Source organism: Euprymna scolopes, chromosome 2 (assembly GCF_053919585.1).
Source record: "Euprymna scolopes isolate OS-2025 chromosome 2, ASM5391958v1, whole genome shotgun sequence".
NCBI lineage: Eukaryota > Metazoa > Mollusca > Cephalopoda > Sepiida > Sepiolidae > Euprymna > Euprymna scolopes.
Window position 1 is genome coordinate 96,656,663 of NC_136483.1, and position 22,662 is coordinate 96,679,324.

Here is a 22,662-nt window from a genome sequence, read left to right on the forward strand (position 1 = left end):
TGGCTCCAACCAAGAACCACAACATTCGCTTTCACGTCACTTTTCCGGGGTCACTGTAAAAGTAGCCCAAGCCAAATGGCCAAAATAGTAAGGACATTGCAACTTACAGATCGGAAAAATTATCGATTTTCAACTAAAACGATATTAAGATGAAAAATTCGATTAACTTACTATTTGGCACCGAATCTAATATAGGTGTAAATGGTACATCAGGACATCTGGTTAGATGTTTTGTTTGATCAATATAATCCGTATTGGATATTGATTTGTTTACAGTGTTTGGTTTAATCTGACTAAACAATATGCATGATACAATTTAATAAAAGTAAATGCCGATCGCGTTTGTAGATTTTACGGTCATGTTTAGTGATATATGAATATAACAGTAAACTATAAGAAGAATGGCTTATTAAATAATCATTATTTGTAATACTTTAATCCGTTTTTAGTTGAATGCTTCCTCATGGGTTATTTGTACACTCTTAATGTTTATTCATGGAAATTACTTTAGCTTTAAGAACTTACATCAAATAATATACCTTTTCCGCGTTTTTGCATGAATCGGTGTAAATAGTCACACCAAGAGCACTAACATAACAAAGTTTATTATTAATATAAGAAAACATTATGGCAAGCAGATATTCTTACCCATCTCTAAATTAGCTACATCTAAAATTTCAAGTCTTTAGACCCAAAAGTGGTTTAGAAATTTAGCAGAATCTGCAATGATCGACTCTTTGAACTTTGGCCTTTTAGCAGCCAAATATTCGCCCCCAAACTCATTAAAATGATTGCCACATGTCTGAATGCCGTTGCGTATATATTTCAAATCTGTACACCCAGAATTGGCTGAATAGTTTGTTAGACACCGCAAAGGTAAAATCTTTTGAACTTTGACCCCTTGGCAGCTCCAAATTTCGGCCGAAACCGATTATAAACTAGCCCTATTTCTGAATACACTTTATGTAAAATTTCAAGTGATTAGACTAGATATTGGCTGAGTAATTTGGCAAAGACCGCAGAGGTCAATTTTTTTGAACTTTGACCTCAATTTTGACCCCTTAACAGTTTATGCATTTAGGCTCGAATTAAATTAAAATATTTAATCTATGTCCAACTAACCTACATTTAAATTTTCAAGTGTTTAAACCCAAAATTGTCGTAGGAGTTTGGTAGAGTTTTCAAAGGTAAAATCGTTGAACTTTTGCCCTTTGACAGCCAAATTCCTGGCTGACAACAGATTAAAAACAATTTCCCAAATCTCAATACGCCTTATGCCAGATCTCGAGGGTGTGGACCGAAAATTGACAGATTTATTTTGTAGGGGAAAAATGTACACACACACACACACATTTTATTTTTATCGATACATAGATTAATATTAGTATTATTAGTTGTATTAGTATGTTATTATTATTATTATTATTATTATTATTATTTCATTAACGTCACGGTTTGTGATATTTTACACCGTTTTTTTTTTCGTCAAAGCAGGCTTTTACACGAAAGCTATTCAGGTTAGTCAAAGAGTCAATTAGTAGAACTCTGATGGAGTAGGATTTTCATTGACCCAAGCAGAATTGACATCTGGAGTACAGTGATATTGTGTCTGATTCTCAAGGAGTACGGCTGTTTCATAATATCATCCTGAATTGGACCAAGAGCACCTATGATTACTTGCACCATTGTAGGTTTCTTATTCTGCAATATAGCAATCTGCGCCCTCAATTTTTAATAGTTCCGTAGTTCCCCAATCTTCTTGTTTATAAAATTGATGTCGTTTTTATACGACACATTAATAATTTGGGATTCATATGTTTTTTTTTGTTTGCACAACTACAATATTCGGTTTCCTGTAAATAACTTCTCGGTCACAGTAGATCATGAAATCCCAGATATTCTTAACGTCTTCATTTTATAGTACCCCTTCCAGGTGATGATGTGACCATTTGGCTGTCACTTTGATTCCAAACTTTTGGGCAATGCCTCAGTGCATATTTGTACAAACTTTGGCATGGCGATATTTGTACTCTTTTTAGTAAGTATAGAACACGTACTAACAAAGCATGGCACTGTTTCAAGATATATTCCATAAAACCTGCGCTTATCAGAATAGTCCTTCCCGTTTTTATTTATTGCATTTGTATTTAGTGCTTGTTCCTGATCAGCAAACATATGATTTTCTGTTTCTCTTTTCAGGTCACCTTTAGACAGAAAAATTCTACGTGTCCTGACATTTTGTGTCTTAGTATCTCACTCAAACTGACCATGGAGTTTCATTCGTACCAACTCAGTCAACATTTCTGCTTCGTTTTTTTTATACTTCTGCTTATTTTCCAATGAATCCTTATCTAGCTCTTCCTCTTTCGCCACTGCTGCAAGTAACTCTTCAGGACTGTTAGCCAATTAGTGGTGAACACTTCTAACCTCTAACCTCTTTAATCTGAATCAGGCCGCTTTCTAATTATATTGCATTGTGATATACAGCATAAGCTAAGTATAATTTGGGTGCAGTGCTTCATACTTAAAGGACAATTTCTGTGTATTTCTATCCAGCTGTTTTTATTTTTCCTCTGTCTATCCTCCAAATGTTGCACTGTTTCGAATTGCAACAACTGTCCATAAATTGATGGCTGAGAACCTCTTAGTCAACAACATAAAATATACAATATAATCCTAAGAATACGTCTTACAATATTGAATTTCTGTATATAAAAGATATACACGTAACAGTCAACAATACTTATTAGAGGTCTAGAGCAATTTTTTTAACTCTCTACCTCAATAATTTCCTCCTACAAATCTTACGCTAAAAAAAGTTTTGATTTATTTTGTACGTTTTATTTAGTAAAGACCTTCTATTTTCATGGCGCATTTAAACACATATCCATTATCACACATGTTCAAGAATTCATTAGATATTAACAATACAAACAACATCACCAGAAACCGATTGAATAAATCAATCAAAAGTACGAACAGAATATGACTTACATTCGACAATTTAATAATACTCATTTAATTAATATTCATATTTTTAATAATGTACATAATTAAAACTAGTTCATGCCCATGTATTCATCAAAAAGCAGTGTTCGTTGCATAAAGTATGTCTGACATTGTCAAACATGCTCATACAATTGATATAAAATGTATAATTTTGTATGTCAAGAATATGCTATTGAAGGAGTACAGAATCATTGTACTACAATAAAAACTGTGCTTCTATCAAATTTGTTTTCTTTTTTTTTTGCTAAAAGTTACATAATAGTAACTATTTCTCTATCTATACATTTATATTCATGTATACATATACATACATATTTATATATATACATATATATGTGTATATATATATATATATATATATGTGTGTGTGTGTGTGTGTGTGTGTATGTGTGGGAGTATAACAATAGTATTTAGATAAAATTTTCACCATTGGAAGCGAATCAAATTAATGCAAAAAATGATTGAACACACAAATGTCTCGGAATATTACAATGGGAACTTATAAATATGCCTGTTCTTAATAAATGTAGCTTTCCTTGACTCTTGGTGATAATTCAATAATCACGGACAAGTAGGCACCATAATTGCATTAACAAGATCTATACTCATGTCTATATGTTTCTTCATATAATTCGAATTTTTTTTATCATGTTATCAAAATGTCTAAGGAACTTTCATAATGGAGAAAATTTGATGAATACAAAAATCCAAAACGAATGTTCATGTCTGAGACTGATTCTTTTAAAATAACTTTCAGAAAGTCTCGAAATGATAGAAAAATATGACCGAAGTTTTGAATGCTTCTTTTTAAGAATAGTTTCGATATTTCCTAGCTAGGAGATACGTTTAATTATCGATGTTAGGTGTATCGAATTCTGTGAATCTGGCACGTATTAGTAGATTCATATAAGGTACATATACTTCTGTTAAAATTTATCGATCATCATTATATTATTACACTTATCGCTGCGTCAGTTATCATGCTGTGCATCCCTAAAAATGGAAAGTGGATTATTCAAAATAAACCTTGTCACTGTGAAATTATATATATATATATATATATATATATATATATATATATATATATATATATATATATATAACCTATCCTGCCTTGACAGAGTACAAAATATACTTCGTGGTTTAGTGGGGGTGCTCTTTTCTCTTCCCTGCAACCTGTCTCACACAAAAAAAGACCTTGCACTCCTATCTTTGTTTTGTTGTTATTTCCATGCCAGGTGTTCGTCTGAGCTCCAATCTCTGGTCCTCCTCGCCAATCTTTCACGATAAACACCCGTCTAGCTGAAACCACAGTTAATAATTTTCCCCACTCTTTATCTGTGCCTAAATATAAACTTAGAGTCCATGGACAAAGCTTCTTTCTTAGAACTGCACGCCTGTGGAACTCTCTACCGCTTGCCGGTTTCCCTCCTGACATCAACATGGATGTCTTCAAGCCCAATATAAACAAGTTCCTGATTAACCGCCCCCTTAAGTAATGACTCTTTATCAAATCTCCAATACTGAGAATACTGTACACACAATAACACTTATCCCCGAGTGGCTTTTGGGTTTTTATAAGTGGTGACCTCCATGTAAAATAAAAAAAGAATACGAACGCTTTTTAAGGTTTAATGATTTTTTTTAAAGATATTACAATACAAAAATAACTTCATGGCAAACAAAATAAATATTTATTTCATATAAACAAACAAAATATTTTACTAGTTTTTTTGAAGAAAAATATTATCTCAAATTATCGATAATCGTAGAAGAATTAGTTAATTGTACCAACCCAGAATATGCCATTGACGATGTTGTAAACTGCGGCTTAGTTCGATATTTTTCCAGATCCATCTCCTGAGCCAGGTTTATTAGATTCTTATGAACCAAACCCTGCAACATCCAATTAATTTTCTGCAATGATATTATGTTAACCTATCCACTAAAATTTCTCATTTTTGTATTTCAGTTTCAATACATATTTTATTTTTGGTCCCCCTATGAAAAAGGGTCGACCTGTAAATTCACCCATGTCCGTTCGTCCGCTCGTCTGTTCGTCTGTCCGCCGTTTTCTCATTAACTACGCCATGGACTTTATTTAAATTTAGCACACACATTAAACATTATATAAGTAACAACGTAATAGAAAGGATTTCCCAGGACCCCCCCCCCAGGGGCGCATTTCGGAGTAAAATTGCTAAAATTGACACTTTTGTGTTTATTAAAAAAATTAATCACTTGGATGTTTAAAAAACTTTCTGAGAAGTTGTAATAACTGATTTCTATATTATTTCCTTTTCCCATACTTTTCGATAACTCTCGGGTATACTCGAGGGGCTATTTTAGGTCTAATAAAAACACTCCATTTTGTGGACTATTTTACTATATTCGTCCAAAATTTTCGGTATATTTCTATTCAGCAGTTTTGCATGATGCTGAACGCAAATCTAAATATGTTAGGTCCTTGGGGACTTTTGGAACTAAATGGAGGGGGAACAAATGATGGACTTAGTAATCTTTTTTTTTTGCATGGTGCAAAACTCAAATTAACATATGTTAAGGCCTAAAACTGCACCATTTGTTCATTTTCACCAGGATTTGACATCCCTGGGAACTTTTGGGGCTAAATGGGAGGGGGTGCTGAACTTAGTTATTTTTATGCCGCGTTCATTGTGCACTCACAGAGGACCACGCATGTTTCACTTGTAAAAATTAAACTAAATGCTTAATAAGTTTTAAAAATTAAATCAAATTCTTAATAAGTTTTAAAAATTAAATCAAATTCTTAATAAGTTTTAAAAATTAAATCAAATGCTTAATAACGTTTAAAAATGAAATCAAATGGTTAATAAGTTTTTAAAATTAAATCAAATGCTTAATAAGTTTTAAAAATTAAATCAAATGCTTAATAAGTTTTTAAAATTAAATCAAATGCTTAATAAGTTTTTAAAATTAAATCAAATGCTTAATAAGTTTTAAAAATTAAACCAAATGCTTAATAAGTTTTAAAAATTAAATCAAATGCTTAATAAGTTTTTTAAATTAAATCAAATGCTTAATAAGTTTTTAAAATTAAATCAAATGCTTAATAAGTTTTAAAAATTAAACCAAATGCTTAATAAGTTTTAAAAATTAAATCAAATGCTTAATAAGTTTTAAAAATTAAATCAAATGTTTAATAAGTTTTAAAAATTAAATCAAATTCTTAATAAGTTTTAAAAATTAAATCAAATGCTTAATAAGTTTTTAAAATTAAATCAAATTCTTAATAAGTTTTAAAAAGTAAATCAAATGCTTAATAAGTTTTTAAAATAAAATGCAACGATAAAAAGGTGTAATACATACAAACACCTAATATGTTTTAAGGATTTCTGTAAATATTTTAATACAAAAATAACTTCATGACAAAATAATAAAGGTTTATTTCATGAAAACACACGTAAAATCTTTTAGCTGTTTAATGAAACTTTTCTCGATACTCGTAGGAGAATTAATTAATTAAACCAAACCAAAATATGCAATTGTAGTGTGTAGTAAAGGGCGTCTTAGTTCGAGATGTTTTCCAGATTCATCTCGTGAGCCAGATTTATCAGCGATACACAAAACCATGCAAAATCCTTTTTTTTCTGCAATGTATTCATGTCTGGTTACCCACTAAAATCTTCCATTTCTGTATTGCAATTTCAAAACATATTTTATTTTTTTCTATAAACCTATCAGAGTTTCAGGTCGCTTAATATTACTAATTTTTCGACTGCAGCTTTTTCATCTTCGCTTTATGCATACAGTTACTTGATAAACGTCTCTAATAATTGATAATAGCTTCCTATGTGCCTTCCTTTATCGCAATTCTATTGTTATCATTATCTCCTAGCAAGAGCTGCAAAATAATTGCTTTACATCTATAAACTTATTTATATATTTAATGAATAATTGAATAATTAGGGAATATGCTTAAGAAACATGTTATTTTTTTTTAATTGTATTGTTTGACTAATAACTGTCAATTTACAATAAATCAATGTTTAAAACTGTTGGAAGATAGTTGTTAAGTAATGACAATAAGTAGTAAAGCTGATTCTCAATGTGAAATATAAACTCTATAAGAAATTAAAGAAAACAAAAAAGAACAGAAGAATATGTGAAATAAATTACCAGCGCCATTTTATATCATATTAAAAGTTATTTCGGGATGGAGGTGAGATGTCATGAAAACTTCCTTTATTTAAATTACATTATACATTTTATGCGGCTTTAATTTAAGATTATTCGATTTATCTTTGCGCATTGTTATTCTTGGGATTTCGATTCATTTTTGTAATATTGGTATTCCAATGGTTTTTACACACGGCAGCTTTTGCTCCACTCGGAACACATACACTTTTATATTTGTTAGAGAAGAATCTAATTATGGACGGTGTATTAGCTGCATTCAATATATATGCACTAATTGCATTAACAAATAATTGAATAAAAATCTAGCAATAGAAATTACATTTTAAAAGTAATATACACGCGCGCGCACCCACACCCATATATATATATATATATATATATATATATATATATATATATATATATATATATGTAAGTGATGGTTGTGTAGTTCCAACGACAGAATAAATGTATATTTAAAAGAGTGCAGCCATACACCATTGTAGATTTTTCAGACTTTTCACACTTTTTAATATTTAAAAATATTTTATAACGCGTTTCAAGCCCTGTTCAGCTCTCTTCAGATAGTGTTATATAAAGTTTTTTTTTAAGGTAATGTTTTTTTTGTAAATCATTTTATCTCTGGCAACACTGATTGTGTTTTTCAGTGTTGGCAGAGATAATTTTTTTTTTAAAAAAAAGCATTAACTAAGACGAATCTTTATATAAAAATATCTGAAGAAAGGTGAATAAGGCTTGAAACGCGTTATAAAAATATTTTAAAATATTAAACAATGATAAACGTCTGAAAACCTAAAATTGTTGATAGCTACACTCTTTTTAATATATATGTGTATGTATATATATATATATATATATATATATATATATATATATATATATAGATAGAGAGAGACATAGATAGATAGATAGATAGATAGATACTGTAGACGAAATTAGACCTTGAGTCTAAAGAGCAAAGTTTATTTTAATGTATTAATACATTCAAAGAACATTGCTCATACTAATGTAGATATATAATAAGCTCAATATATATATTTGTCCTATAGCTATATTAATATTTAGTATAAAGATTGATAATTGTAAATTGTGAATCAATTTCAAAAAGTAAACTAAAAAAATTAAATTGCGTGTACGATCGTTTCCGAAACGATATTCATTTGATTAAAATTGAGAATAAGCATTACCAATAATTGACAAACACTTTGATTTCGAATATGATCTACTCGTCAGCACAAAAGAAAGGGGGGGTGTAGACGCCAAAATAATGTAGTACTTTTTCAGAAAGAAAGCGGGATAGTTCTTATTGAGTTGCATTAGAAAATTTGTTTTAAAATTCGTCAGTGCATGTGTAAGCGTATCAATGAATTAATTCAGAATTCTATAATATAAATATCACGTGTCTCTTTAAATGTATGTATGAACGTATGTAATATGTATATATGTACGTACGTATGCATTTATGTATGTATGCATGTATTTATCGCAAAAACTTTCGACAGAGGTGACGGATTTTCACGAGATAGGTATTATTTTGAAGCACGACCCTTCGGACTACAAATATCGAAAATTGGCTGTAGACATTATTTCTTTAAGCCTCAACTGGGCTGTTTTCTAAAGAGAGGGTCGGTTTTTTCGCTGACAGTTTTTGCAAGTCATTAAACACTCGTGCTGACGACGTCGAATAAAAGGTCTTATTTCGACAGCCCGTGACGTCACAACCAGCGTAGTCACGCCAGTAAGACGGTGTTTTACCTCTTTATTCCTTTTGCGCGTTACGAATGCGAGCCTGCTTACTACTCTTTTTTCTGCGCTGGCAATTTTGCATTTTTATTTTTTTACTCAACCAACACCCTTATACATACCTCCACTTTCTTTTCCGCCATCGCGTCACTGGTTCGAGCCTGCCAACTGTAATTTCCTTCTCTTTTTTGCTCAACAAACACCTCCAGACACCTGGGCAGCACCGCGCACTCAGGCTTACTATATATAAAGCAATTTATGTGAGAAAACGATATTGTTTTTGCACCAACCTAATATATATATATATATATATATATATATATATAGTCTTTGAAGTTTTTAACCTTTAAAACTATACAAAAAATATTTTTCATCATTCGTTAGAAAACCATCTAGGCAGTAAGTCATTTAATCACCTGCAATCACTGCATCAACTCGCTCTCGAATTTACTACCAATTACGAATTTACCAATAATTTATTTTTCAAGGAATCATCAGTTGTTTACCATGAAACACTATTTCGGGGATTTAAAAACAAAACAGCATATTACATCATGGCTCCCCAGCAGTGTTGATCAAACACCACCACCCTTAATCATATATATATATATATATATATATATATATATATATATATGTATATATACTAGCTGTACCCTGCCACGCGTTGCTGTGGCGTAAATTGGCGCAATGGAAAAAGTTCCAAAATGAGAAAAAGCATGTTTCTTATAGGTTTAATTTTCCACTTTACATGGGTACACAGTTTTTGTTGTTCCATTTTCTTAGCTGATATAGAGATTTTCCGGTTTGGTGACTCTTGAATATGTAACATAAATTGTCGATGTGAAAAAACAGTCAGTGTGTAACTGTAGGGCGCACACTTGTAAAGATTGTTCCCTGTGCTTTGTTGATGGTTATTTCAAATGACAATAAAATTGGAAAGTGCAATTTGCTAAAGTGTAATGATGTATCCGGTGGAATCATAGGAATGCATGGAATGAAGATATATTCATCTGTGAAATGTCCTGTTAAGATTGTTGTTTCTCTGATATTATTTGTTAATTTTTTTTACTACAATCTATGTTCCATTGCAAAGCTTGGATTGATTTATATTTCACAACATGATAATTAGTACACCAAATTTCAGTTGCAATACATGCGGCGGCATCCCTGGCAAATATAAATATTGGATAATTAACCACTTTATCTGCTTTCACAACAGTGTCGACGGATTTGTATTTGACTACCTCACTTGGAATTTTACATTTAATTATAGCGTTAAGTTCATGGGAATCTTTGTTATTAACCTGCAAGAATAGCTCATTCACTCAGTCAAATGGAATTCTTATAATTTGAATATCTGCAAAAACCTTTTAAACTAACTATTCTTTTGATGAAATACAATTACAGAAATTACAGAAGTTAAAAGTCAAAGAATTTTGCCCTTAATTCTGATCAGCTGGCACTTTTTCGTACCCAATTTCCTACAAGTGATGCAAATGTTTTTGTGCGGATCGAAGAGTCTGCAACTGTATATGCATATTTTGAGGTAAGTTTAATGTCTTCACATGGAACAAAAAAGTAGAGTATTTGAGGCAAGCATTTATTTCATCTGCTGGTGTTGATTGAAGAATAACAGGTAACATTTGTCTGAAATCTCCTGCAAGCAATATTACTGTATTCCCAAATGGTCTGACATTGCCACGCAAATCTTGCAAGGATCGACCAAGAGCCTCAAGTGATTTTTTGCGTACCATTGTACATTCATCCTAAACAATAAGTTTGCATTTTTGCAATATTTTTCCCCATATTGGATGTTTTGGAGATGTCGAACATGAGATTCTTTAAAAATTGAATGTTTTAAAGTAGAATAAATAATTCTTCTACTTGGCAGCAAGGTCGCAGGTATTCCTCATGCAGAAAGGGCTAAGGCTATGTCATTTTGTTACCAAATGGCTGCCAAAATCAATTTAATTAGAAAGGTTTTACCAGTTACGTCTGGTGCTGTTCAAGGTAGCAGTAATTTCCAAATAACTTCTATTCTCACAGTCAGTAAATTAGGTGACTAAAATAGGATTTATCCATGTTTTGACAATGCCTTATTCACTGTAATTAATTCAGGAGACTAAAATGGGATGAGGGATTAGAGATGGACAGATAGAAAGGAAGATATATAGATAGAAAAGAGACAGTGAGAGGAAAATAGAGAAAGAGAAGGAGATAGAGAGATAAAGGGATTGATAGATAAACAGAGAGAGGGGGAGAGTTAGAAACAGAGAGAGATGATACAGAGGAAAGGAGAGAGATAGAGGGAGTTAGAGAAACAAAGGGGCTCAAACAGAGATGGAGAGGGTGATATAGAGAGAAAGATAGATTGAGAGAGGGAAAGGAAGAGATGGATAGAGAAAGATATTGAGAGAGGGGGAGAGAAACAGAAGGTGAACTACACTTCACCGTTTGTTTCCTCGTTCATTAGAGAAGAAATCTTTCGAGATTGAGGCAATTTTAATGTTTTGATATTATCCAGAGTACCCCATTGTTTTAGGGGGGGGCTAGATTTTCCTCGCATTAGAAACCGACCGCGTTATCTGTACTTTCACTTAACAAATTAATAAAAGAAAAACATATTGTAAAATTTGAATTTAACAGGAAAATATTTTTTTTTAAATAGCACGGTAACATAAGTGCATAAGTGCCACTTTAGGTACTCCTTGGGCGTGGAGTTCCATGGCGACCAGCATAATTATTTAATGGTCGCTCCCTTACCCCCCCAGTCAAGGTTAATGCATGCGCACGTAACATTTTTTTTTTATTTACTGACGTTGGCTGACGATTTATTGATAATTTCGTAACCCTTAAAGCATGCCGGAAGATTTAAATTGGTTCATTATTGTTGTAATGAAAAAAAAAGTTTCATTGAACACAAAACCAAAAACACATATTAATGATAAATGATTTATTATTCTATTCATTGAAATTTACTAATTTTTAAATAAAAAAGTAAAAATGCGCGCATAAAAAACTTGTTGTTTTTTTGTTTTGTTTTTTTTTTCGATTAGGTCCACCTTATAATCACCCCCAAACCTCCTCATCTTAAGAACAGCTTCCGGAATAAACACCACTTTTGGAGGGAGGGTTATTTGCAAAATTTAACTGATATTTGTTGTCAGCATACCCACCCGAAAATACTATTTAAAAAAAGGAGGGGTTCAGTGCCCGTGGCAGAGAAGTAGATTTATTTATCAATAAAAGTTGTGGAGAAGTAAATTTATTTATCAATAAAAGTCGTAATTTAAAAAAGAAAATAGTGGAGGTGGACCTAAATGTAAATATTTACCCAAAAAATTATCCCGAAGTTTATTACAAAAAATTTTGGTTTTAGCACTATTCAGCAATTTGTTCATCCGCGCATGTAAATTAAAAAATATTTGTAAAAGTGAGAAGTTATCAGTAAATGATTTAGTATTTGTTTTTAATTTATTTATTTTTTTTACATTAGGTCCACCTCCACAAATGTTAAGAACGGCTTTCAAAATAAACACCCTCAACCTCCCCATGTTAACAACGGATTTCGGAATAAACACCATTTGGAGGGGATATTTAAAAAAAAAGTCGATAAAAGTCGTCATTTAAAAAGAAATTTAAAATCAAATGTTTGTAAAAGTGAGAAATTATTAATAAATGTTTAGTAACATTTTTCGGTGCTAATGCAGAGAATGATCCGCGCTATTTTTTAAATCGTGTTTTTTTATTTAATTGAAAGTTTAAAGTACAGAATAGGTACAAAACACCCTCCCCTCCCCATGTTAAGAATGGCTTTTTTAAATAATAACGTTATTATTTCAGCATGGATCACCCTCTGCATGAGTACCCATTTTTCTTTTAATATTCATAAAAAGTAAAACTTTTTTCAAAATAAATAAATAAATAAATGTTTGTAAGCGTGACTAATAATCGTTTAGTTACGGCAACGTCAGTAAATAAAATATGTTACGTGCGGGGTGAGGTGGGAGACTAAGGGAGCGACTAATCTTTTTCTACTGGTCGCCATGGAACTCAACGCCCAAGGAGTACCAAAATGTAATTTTTTTGTCAAATAAATAAATTTCAAGCAATTTTTGCAATAAATTATAGATAGCAACTTCGTTAATTTTAGGACTCGCCCCAGCATATTATAAACACCCTAACTTCCCATGTTAAAACGGCTTTCGGAATAGACAACCTCAACCTCCCCATATTAAGAACGGCTTTCGAGGTTTATGGAAGGGCGTTTTTTTACATGGGGGGTTAGGGTGTTTATAATACGTTGAGGCATGTCGTAAAAATGAAACAGTTTAGAAAAAGTTAAAACAAACTTTTTTTATGTAAACAATGCCGCGAAAAGAACCTAAACAATTAAAACGTAATGTTTCATTAGTGAAAAGCCTTAACATAAATAAAATTAAGAAATTGGTAAGTACATAAATGAATTTAAATTTTTAAAATATGGGATTATTATTATTATTTTGTATGCTAATGCAGAGAGTGATCCGCGCTATTTTTATTTTAAATCGTTTTCCACGTTTAATTAAAGTTTTATGATATGTTTTTATTCAATTGTTAGGTTAAAGTACAGAATAGGTACAAACACCCTCCCTTCCCCATCTTAAGAATGGCTTTTTAAATAATAACGTTATTATTTCAGCACGCATCACTCTCTGCATGAGTAAGTTTGGTTTTCTTTTTTTTTTTTTACTTATCGAGTTAACAGAAAATGAAATATTTCGTCAATTCGTGGCTGTGAAATGAATCGAACCGGAAGTTCAGTTTTATCAACAGAACAGATTCGCAGTAACGGTTAAAAAATATATTTATCTTATTTAATATTTTAATTTTAATAATTCGCGAGGTAAATTTATTTTAATGACAAAAAACATACCTCGACTCTAAAAATGGGTTGTCTGAAAATTTCAAATAAATTGGTAACGTAGAAACATGGTTTTATTCGTTTAGAACGAACCAACTTTACATTTATATATATATATATATATATATATATGTATATATATATATATATATATATATAGTAAACATATGTAGCTATATATAGGTGATATTATGTGGCTAAAATAGGTGAGATTAGCAAAATTATACATAGTGACCCAAAAAACAAGAACAAAAGCTAAATGCAGGTCATCTAGAGCATATACTGTAGAACCGAGAAAATAAGACCAAATACCCTCGTGTTTTGCTGTGATGTTTTATATATAATAAACTAGTTATGACTAAAGTTTCATTTCATTCGGCCAAAACAACAAGAAATGGGGCCTAATTAGAGTTGGGGGCCGTTTCTTGGGGGGGTCGCCCTGTACATCTAAAAGCAAAAATAGGGTTAACCTTCAAAACATCGTGGTGAAGATGATAAGATCTGTGGTAAAATATACTTGAAGTTACTCTCTCCTGGATACTTTTTGAATTAAGGGTGTTGTTCAAATTCTCCTTCTGATTGCCGAGTCCGGACGAAAGATTTATGAGATCGACATGATTCACTCGAAGTAGGTTGGAGGTTATATCAACCGAAAAGTTGTAGAATCACTACGTAAGATGAGAATAGTGGTCAGAAGCATCAGAACGATTGTACGGTCTTAGTTTATTTTCGGTGTATGAGTTATTTACTTTTTAATGAATTAATATTTTACTGTACAAAACTTTTTCCGCGTTTAAAATGTGAACAGACTAAAATTTATCAGTATCGTAATGGAAATGAAAAAAATGCAAGTATTCTTTTAAATGCCTACTGTACACGAAATGTATTCATATCTTCTTGAAAAACATAAGCTAGTAAAAACAAATATAATGCTATATACCCAACTCCAACAGCAGCGACTGTTGAGGAAATATTTGCTGTGTATAAACTGACGATGTGATCCCGGTAGATCGATTTCAGTTTACACGTGATATGACGTCCTGAGCAATTAGACAGGGGGAGAGTTGAAGATAGAGAATTAAAAAAATATATAGTGTTTGCTGTGTGAACTGATAAATAACATAGACATTCCCTCTCTAAAGTCTATATATTAAGAGAGAAATGGATGAAACCTGATTTGTTCGGGAGATCGACGGGCATAACGATAAAGTATAGGGTTAAAAACAGGCAGTCACTCGGTTTCCTATATATATATATATATGCGAACATATACCAGCGCATAGTGTTACAATTTATTTATTTGTTATGATTATTAAAGTTCAAATTTAATAATGACCAGAACCGGCTAGGTTTATTGTAGAAATAATTAATTTTATGATTTTATTTACTTGATATTGGTTAAAAAATATCATTTGAAAACTTAGCATACCATTATATATTCGCTAGCTTTCCACGCTAACTTGTTTTTTTTTTCGCTATTTCCCATCTTACATTCGTCCCCGCTCTCTGCATCTTGCATTCGTTTCATGTACCTTTTTAATTGTTCATCACATTTAATTTTAAATTTTATTATTTTTAAAAATCTATTGCGGACTATTATCCTTAACTTTTCGTAGCTGTTGTTTCACAAAGTTTCTGGCAACTATTCCTCTGGCTTTCGTTAGGTGGTAACCGCGATGGGATAGGAACTCTTAATCTCCTAACAACATTCTCAGCAATTACTCACATCCATAGTTGTTCTCGCCTCACGACGTTCTTGGCAAAGTTAGCCTTTGGCCATGTTCTGGTAGGATAGACAACGCTATCTTAATACAATTCTCACCTGGAACCGTAGAGATTAAACGACACTATCCACTGCGCCACGGGCCCCGAAGGGCGATCAAGATCGGATTTCATTTTATCTGACTTCACTTAAAGACTGATGTTATCAATATCCTTATACACCTAAATTCTAGGTACTTTATGGTCAGACAAAAGGTGTGCAAGGTGGAAACTCGGCAAGATATATAAGAACATCATTACATGTTTAGTATGTATCCATCTCTCTCTTTATCTCTACTATAATTATATTATTATATTAGTATATCACATTATTGTTGTGGAGTACAAATCATCCTTATTTTAAAACTAAGTGGAATCAATTAGTCCTATGAATACCACTGGTTTAAGAGACTAAATGGAGGTGTTCATACCATGTTTTATCGCAGGCTACGAACACGTTCCTTTTATATCACTTTAGTTGCACCTGTATTATTTATGATAAATACATATCATATTTTATACACTTTACACTGCCTGTGGTTTCTTTCATTTGTGATCCCTAGCACGGGTCTACAACAACCGGCTGACGATGATGATTCGAGAACTTCCCGGGTCAATCTACAATAATTGCTTACAACAACTGAATGACGAATATTCGGACAAGGACTCACTCTAAAAAAAAAATCAGCCATTTAAAATAACATTTAACGACCAAAATGATTAAAGAAAAAAGAACACGCAGACATGCGAAATAAATTTTTCTACACTTGGGGGGAATTCGAAACTTCCAAAAGTATTTATTTTTACAAAAGTTTGGTGACGAACAGGAAAAACGTTGGGAAAAAAGAAATATTAGCGCGTAAACATCCACAAACACAGAATAAAGACGATTTCGAGCAAGGGCAACAATTATTGCCGAAAAAGACGTCGTCAAAAGCCTTATCTTTCTGTTAAAAAGGCTACTAAAAGCGTAAACTATGAGTTGAAACAAAACTCAAGACAAGTGCGTTACCAAGTCAGTAAGTTAAAAAAAAAAAAAACTTGTTTCCATTTCCAAGTAATGTTGAAAAAAAACACTTTGTCGTTCTAAAAAAGCATGTCCCGTCTTATAGTTAAAAGGCATTAGTGGTGGAAAAAGAAAAATACGCATGCAAAATAAATCATAACATATTTTATTTTATTGACTAAACGGGTGTTCGCACAGATTAAAAAAAAAACTCAGATTTTAATCCGATTAAAATAAACTTTTCGCTGGTCGACGAGACTGCACGTCGAAGAAAAAAAACGATTTCGCTAAGCACAACAAATAAAGTTTTAATGAGAAAAGGACATTTTTTTCCGCACAGAAATCCAAAAGAGTAGTCAATATTAAATAAAATTATAAACCCCCTGTCACAGAAAAGAAACTAATTCTTTTTAAGGAAAAAAGAGGAAACATGTGTAGGATCAACAAGGAACTGAACCTGGTACCTACACGTTACGAAAATTGAAAATTGACAAACAAAATCCGCTGCTTTCTGTATGAATGCAAACGGGGATTATTTTCTCAGGAAAATTGCCACACGAGGAAATAAATATATGAAGAATTATTCGTCAAATAGCAAGGTACGAATTTTGTAGAGTTGTTTTTCTATAGAGTGATACTATAGGAAAAGGAAAGCAGCGAATTGTGTTGTTTATGTAAAAAAAAATCATTTTGTCATACGAAGTCATTCCACACCGTCCAAAAAATGAACGATTTTGCAGAACAAATTTTGGAAATGGGGAGATTCAAACAAAGTCAACAATTAGAACTTAAAAAAGGTTCAGAGAAGAGCAATTCGCAATACAAGAGAAAAAGTTTACAGTACAGAAACAAAGCGAAGAAAAACGGGTAAATTTAATGAAATATCTCGAGGAAAAAAGGGAAGAGAAAACTAGGAAATGAACGAATAACTGTTGGAAAAACAGATTTAATGAAAGACTTAGAGAAAAAACAGTTCAGAGAAAAGAAAGAAATGAATGAACAAACATTGGAATGGAAAAAATACATAACGAACAAATATTGGAATTGAAAAAGTTACATTTAGAGCAACAAAACCATTCAGATAAAAAATGGATTTGTATAACACAAGTTTTAGGGAATAAGGACAGCGGAGAAAAAAACAGCACAGCTTTTTCCTAAAATGCGATCTTGTCAGATATTAACACATTGAACTATGCTCCTGAGGAAGACCTATGGTTTGAAGCATCTTTCAGAAGATTTAAATACCTTTTCAGGATTGATTGCAGTGTATGGACTGATCAAAGAAGGTTCGTTTATTGCTACGGAAGTTAGGTACATTCGAACGTATCAAATCCGTGGACTATATTTTACAAAGAAAAAACAACGAACTGTCGTTTGATGAGTCAGTCAAACTGTTAATGGAGTTATACTGTCCAAAAAGAAACCGTTTTCATAAAAGATGGAAATGCATGGATTTTACACGTAAAGAGAGTCAGGATTATACGACTTTTGCGTCTATAGTTAATAAGCACTGTGACGATTTAAAAATGTCGTCATTAACGGCGGACAACTTAAATGCGTAATACTCACACAAAGTTTAATGGCCATAAAACACGCCGATATAAGACGTTGTGATCTAAATAAATTGGAATTTGGAACTGATTTAACGCTTCAGAAACTGGCTAAATATTGTCAGAGGTTCGTGGCAATGAAGCAAAATTCCCGAAAAATAGAGGAAGCAAGTATCGCGAGGAAGCAACAATACGCTTCAAAAATAAAGGACACCCGCCTGACAGCAATTGCCAACCAAGACGACAAAAAGAACCCTTCGCAAAATAATCAGCATAGACGAAATCATAGGACCTCTTGTAGCAAATGTTGAGGACCTCATGCGTATAATGCATGTCAGTACCAAAGGAAAATAGCATGTGACCTATGCAAGCGAGCAGTGCACAATACCTCATATTGTAGAGTAAAAGTAGCAAAATGGAACTACTTAAAAACTGCAAAAATGGACTCGGCACCAACAGAGAACAAAAGGAAGTATGTTACGATGAGAATCAGAAATAAAGAAGTGAAACTGCACCTCGATTCATGGTCGGATTTATCAATTGTAAATTTTCACACGTGGAAGAGAATAGGAAAGCCCACGATGATAAAAACGAATAAAATCGCAACTGGCAACTGGTAATTGGTAACTGGTGAAAAAATAAATTTTGAGGGTGAGCTAGTTATTAATGGGTCACTAAAAAGAACGACAAAAAAGCTAAAGGTGTTCGTTCTGAGGAACCCAGCGAACTTATTCGGGACAGATTTGATTCAGGAATTTGAATTATGGGGCTCGCCAATGAGTGATTTGTCACAAAGTCGAAAACTTATGGCCGAAGCCGACAAACTAAAAAAATACTTTAAGAAGCATTTTTATTACTCTTTTACAGTGGTTGCTGGCAGTCCTGAAGCAGCTTTAGTCTCAATACATCTATTACGTTGGTAGCTATGGTAGCTATGGTAGCAGCACATTCTGGCTGTTAGGTTTTTTGTTGGAAATTATTTTGGATGGTATGAATTGGTATATACCTACAATTAACAACTCGGTAGGATCTGATACTATAGAGAACATATCCGTTTTAAACATGGAATGGGTCATATAATAGATGAGGATGGGAGAAATCCCGATCCAGAGAGGTCCGCAGTTATAAACGATATGCTAGAATCTCAGAATATAACTATATTGCAGTGTTTTTCAGGGCTCGCGAACTATTATCAAACGTTTATTAAGAACATGCATGAATTGCGTGCGGCATTGAATGTACTATTCAAAAAAGGGCAAAAAAATTCGACTGGACGGCTGAGTGCCAGTCAACGTTTAAGAAATTAAAAGATGTATCACCGTCAGATTTATCCCTGACCCATTTCAATCCGAAACAATGGATTATTATCGCAACTGACGCAAATTCTTATGGGATCGGGGCGTGCATTCTACACAAGATGCCTGATGAAGAATTACTCCCAAACTGAAAAGGAAGCACTGGGGAGCATATTAGTTGTTAAAAAATTCCACCGATTTTTACACGGTCGTAAATTAAATTACAAACTGAGCATAAGCCGCTTATAACGATCTTTGGCCCTAAAAAAAGTTCTTCCAACTTACACGGCCAACAAACTGCAAAGATGGGGACCATTCTTCTGAATTACGATTCCAGTATGGAATTTCTTACATCTGCGAAGTTAAGTCATGCGGACGGATTGTCGCGATTAATCTCTAAATCAAGGGAACTGCTGGAAGACACAGTAATGGCGGCACTACAAAGTGAAAATGACTATACACAAATACTATGCAATATGATCAAAGAACTACCAGTGAATTTGAAAGTTATAATAAGACATCGGTGTGTGTCTTTGCGTGCCTGGTCTTTTTTCTTTGCTTGCGTTTGTAAAGGTTCGTTACAAACATAAATAACAGTTACTGTTTTTCGATACTACTAAAAGCATTTCCATAAACTGTAACGAACTAGTTTGTGTGTGTTAATTCATTTTTTATGTTATATGGGACATTTATTTATTTTTCAAATCCTCCGTGTTTTCTTTTAAACCCGTATTTTTTTCATAACATAAATTTATTATTTTTTTAGAAAACACGACCCTGTTTCTTTTTATAACCGTGTATTTTTGAGAGTTTTGCGTTACCAACATAAATAAAAGTTAATGTTTTTTCGATACTACTAATAGCATTCATATAAACTTCGACGAGCAAGTTCTTTTTTTCATTATGTTTTTACATTAAAGAAATTGTCCTTGTTTTTTTTATTATTACGACGGCGTTTTATTTTGGTACCCGAGTGTGTGCGGGCGGGGGACGTCCGTTATAAACACAAATCATGGTTACTGTTTTTGGATACTACTAAAACCATTTACATAAACTGAAACGAACAAGTTTTTTTTTTTTAATTTAGCTTTTATATTAGGTATAATTTGCTTTGTTTTTTTTGTTACGCAAGTGCTTCTTTTAATGCCCGTACTCATTTTAGTTTCTTTTTAAATAAGGGGATATCTGTTTTGTTTAGATGATGATTTTTTTAATTTGTATTTTGTGTGTGTGTGTGTGTTTAATACGACAATGTTTTTTTTTTTAAATACCCGCATGTGTTGTGTGTGTATGTGTGTTTCTTTTTTGTGTCTGTGTGTTTGCGTGTGCGCGGGCTGATGTGTTTGTGTTTTTTTAATATTTTTAATTTAAATACGGCAGCTTTTCTCTTTTACCCGTGTTTGTGTGTGTTTGTGTGTGTGCTTCTTTATGTGTGTGTGTGTGTGTGTTTTCCGCGTGCGAGCACAAGTGTGTGCTCGATTGTGTTTGCGACTATGCCTGTGTTAGGGTGTGGGTTTAGGTGTAGGGGTTTGTGTGTGGGGTATGTGTGTGCGCAGCTGTTTGTGTGTGCATCTGTGGGTGTGTAATTATTTTTCCTTGGCTTTATAAAACTCGAGAGTTTATTTTGGAGGTTCAGCCAAAATGAAAGTAGATTTCGTATAATTTAAATAGATATTTATTGCTGAAAATCAATAATAATAATAATAATAATAAGAAGAAGAACAACAACAACAACAGCAACAAAAACAAGAAGAATTGCTTAATGGCAGAGGGAAGACAAAGACACAATGTCCGTTTTAGATGTTGGGAAAATACAGTTTTCCCACAGGGGGCACAGTAGATTGTGGAAAATACAACTTTTTTATAGGTGGGATGGGATGTAATATAGTGGTGTAAACATTTTGTGGATGTTCAGCGCAAATATAAACGGATATTTCTGTAGCTATGTTTTTAAATCTGCAAAAGTAGTTTTCTAAGCTAGCAAAGAAGGCCTGACGTAGCCCGGTTGGATAAATAGGCTTAAATAAGTCCGTATATATTATTATACAGTACATTCGATTCTTATATATTATAAAGTTGTGATTTCAATATATATATATATATATATATATATATATATATATATATATATATATATATATACACACAATTATTTTCTATAATAATTATAAAATACCTACATACACTAGTGTTTCATCCTTTCGGAAAGCATTAGTGCAGAGTGTCACGATAAACATCGGTCGATAGATTCGGACCCGGTAACAGCAGCAATCTTTGGCTTCATTAACGCCAACCGTTAAACGCGAGATACTGTTGACATTTTTACATCTGCCAGAGTGATATAATCATTATATAATAATCTGCGCATAAGCGATAAATTGGCCGACATTTTATTTCAATTGAAAGTGCTCAACAATAAGAAACGAGTTTTTTAAGGGTCTGCCATAATAATTTACTGTAATACTTATTAAATACCTACAGACACCAGTGTTTAATCCTTCCGGAAATCATCAGAGCAGGGTGTCATGAAAAACACTGGTACCCGAAAACAGAAGCCCTCTCTGGCTTCATTAGCAAGAACTTAATCCATTCGCCGACCGTTGACTGCGAGAAATACTATTGCAATTTAAACATTTATTTTTTCAATGTTTTTAACGTCTGTAAGAGTGATCTAATCATTATATGATATATCTATATGTTTGGGGATAAATAAATCGACTTCCTTTAGCTATTTATATAATCTAAACCGAAACCAAAACTTATGAAGAATTCTTAGTATAATTATTTATAAAAAATAGATGACTTGAGCTAGAATCGAAACCGAAACCAAAACTTACGACGTGAGTAAAATTATTTATTACAAGAAATGGTAGGTTATAACAATTAAACAACGGTCACTCAGAAAGAAAAAAAAACGTAAGAATGAAACACAAAGTAACACACGCGGTATCGTATAAATATATAGATTCTTAGATCAAACTTTGAAAGCAAAAGAACAAAAAGATAAAAGGATTAAACTGGAAAAAGAATTAGGTTACTGGCGAGACATTTATAAAATAAAACACAAATAATGCTCCTTACCCAAGTAGAATATGGAAAAATAAGTTATTTTGAATTAATATTTCATATAATCAATAAGATGATGATGTTTGAGGACAGCATATTCACATATATCAAATACAACCTGACAACGCCGGGTACTTCAGCTAATTT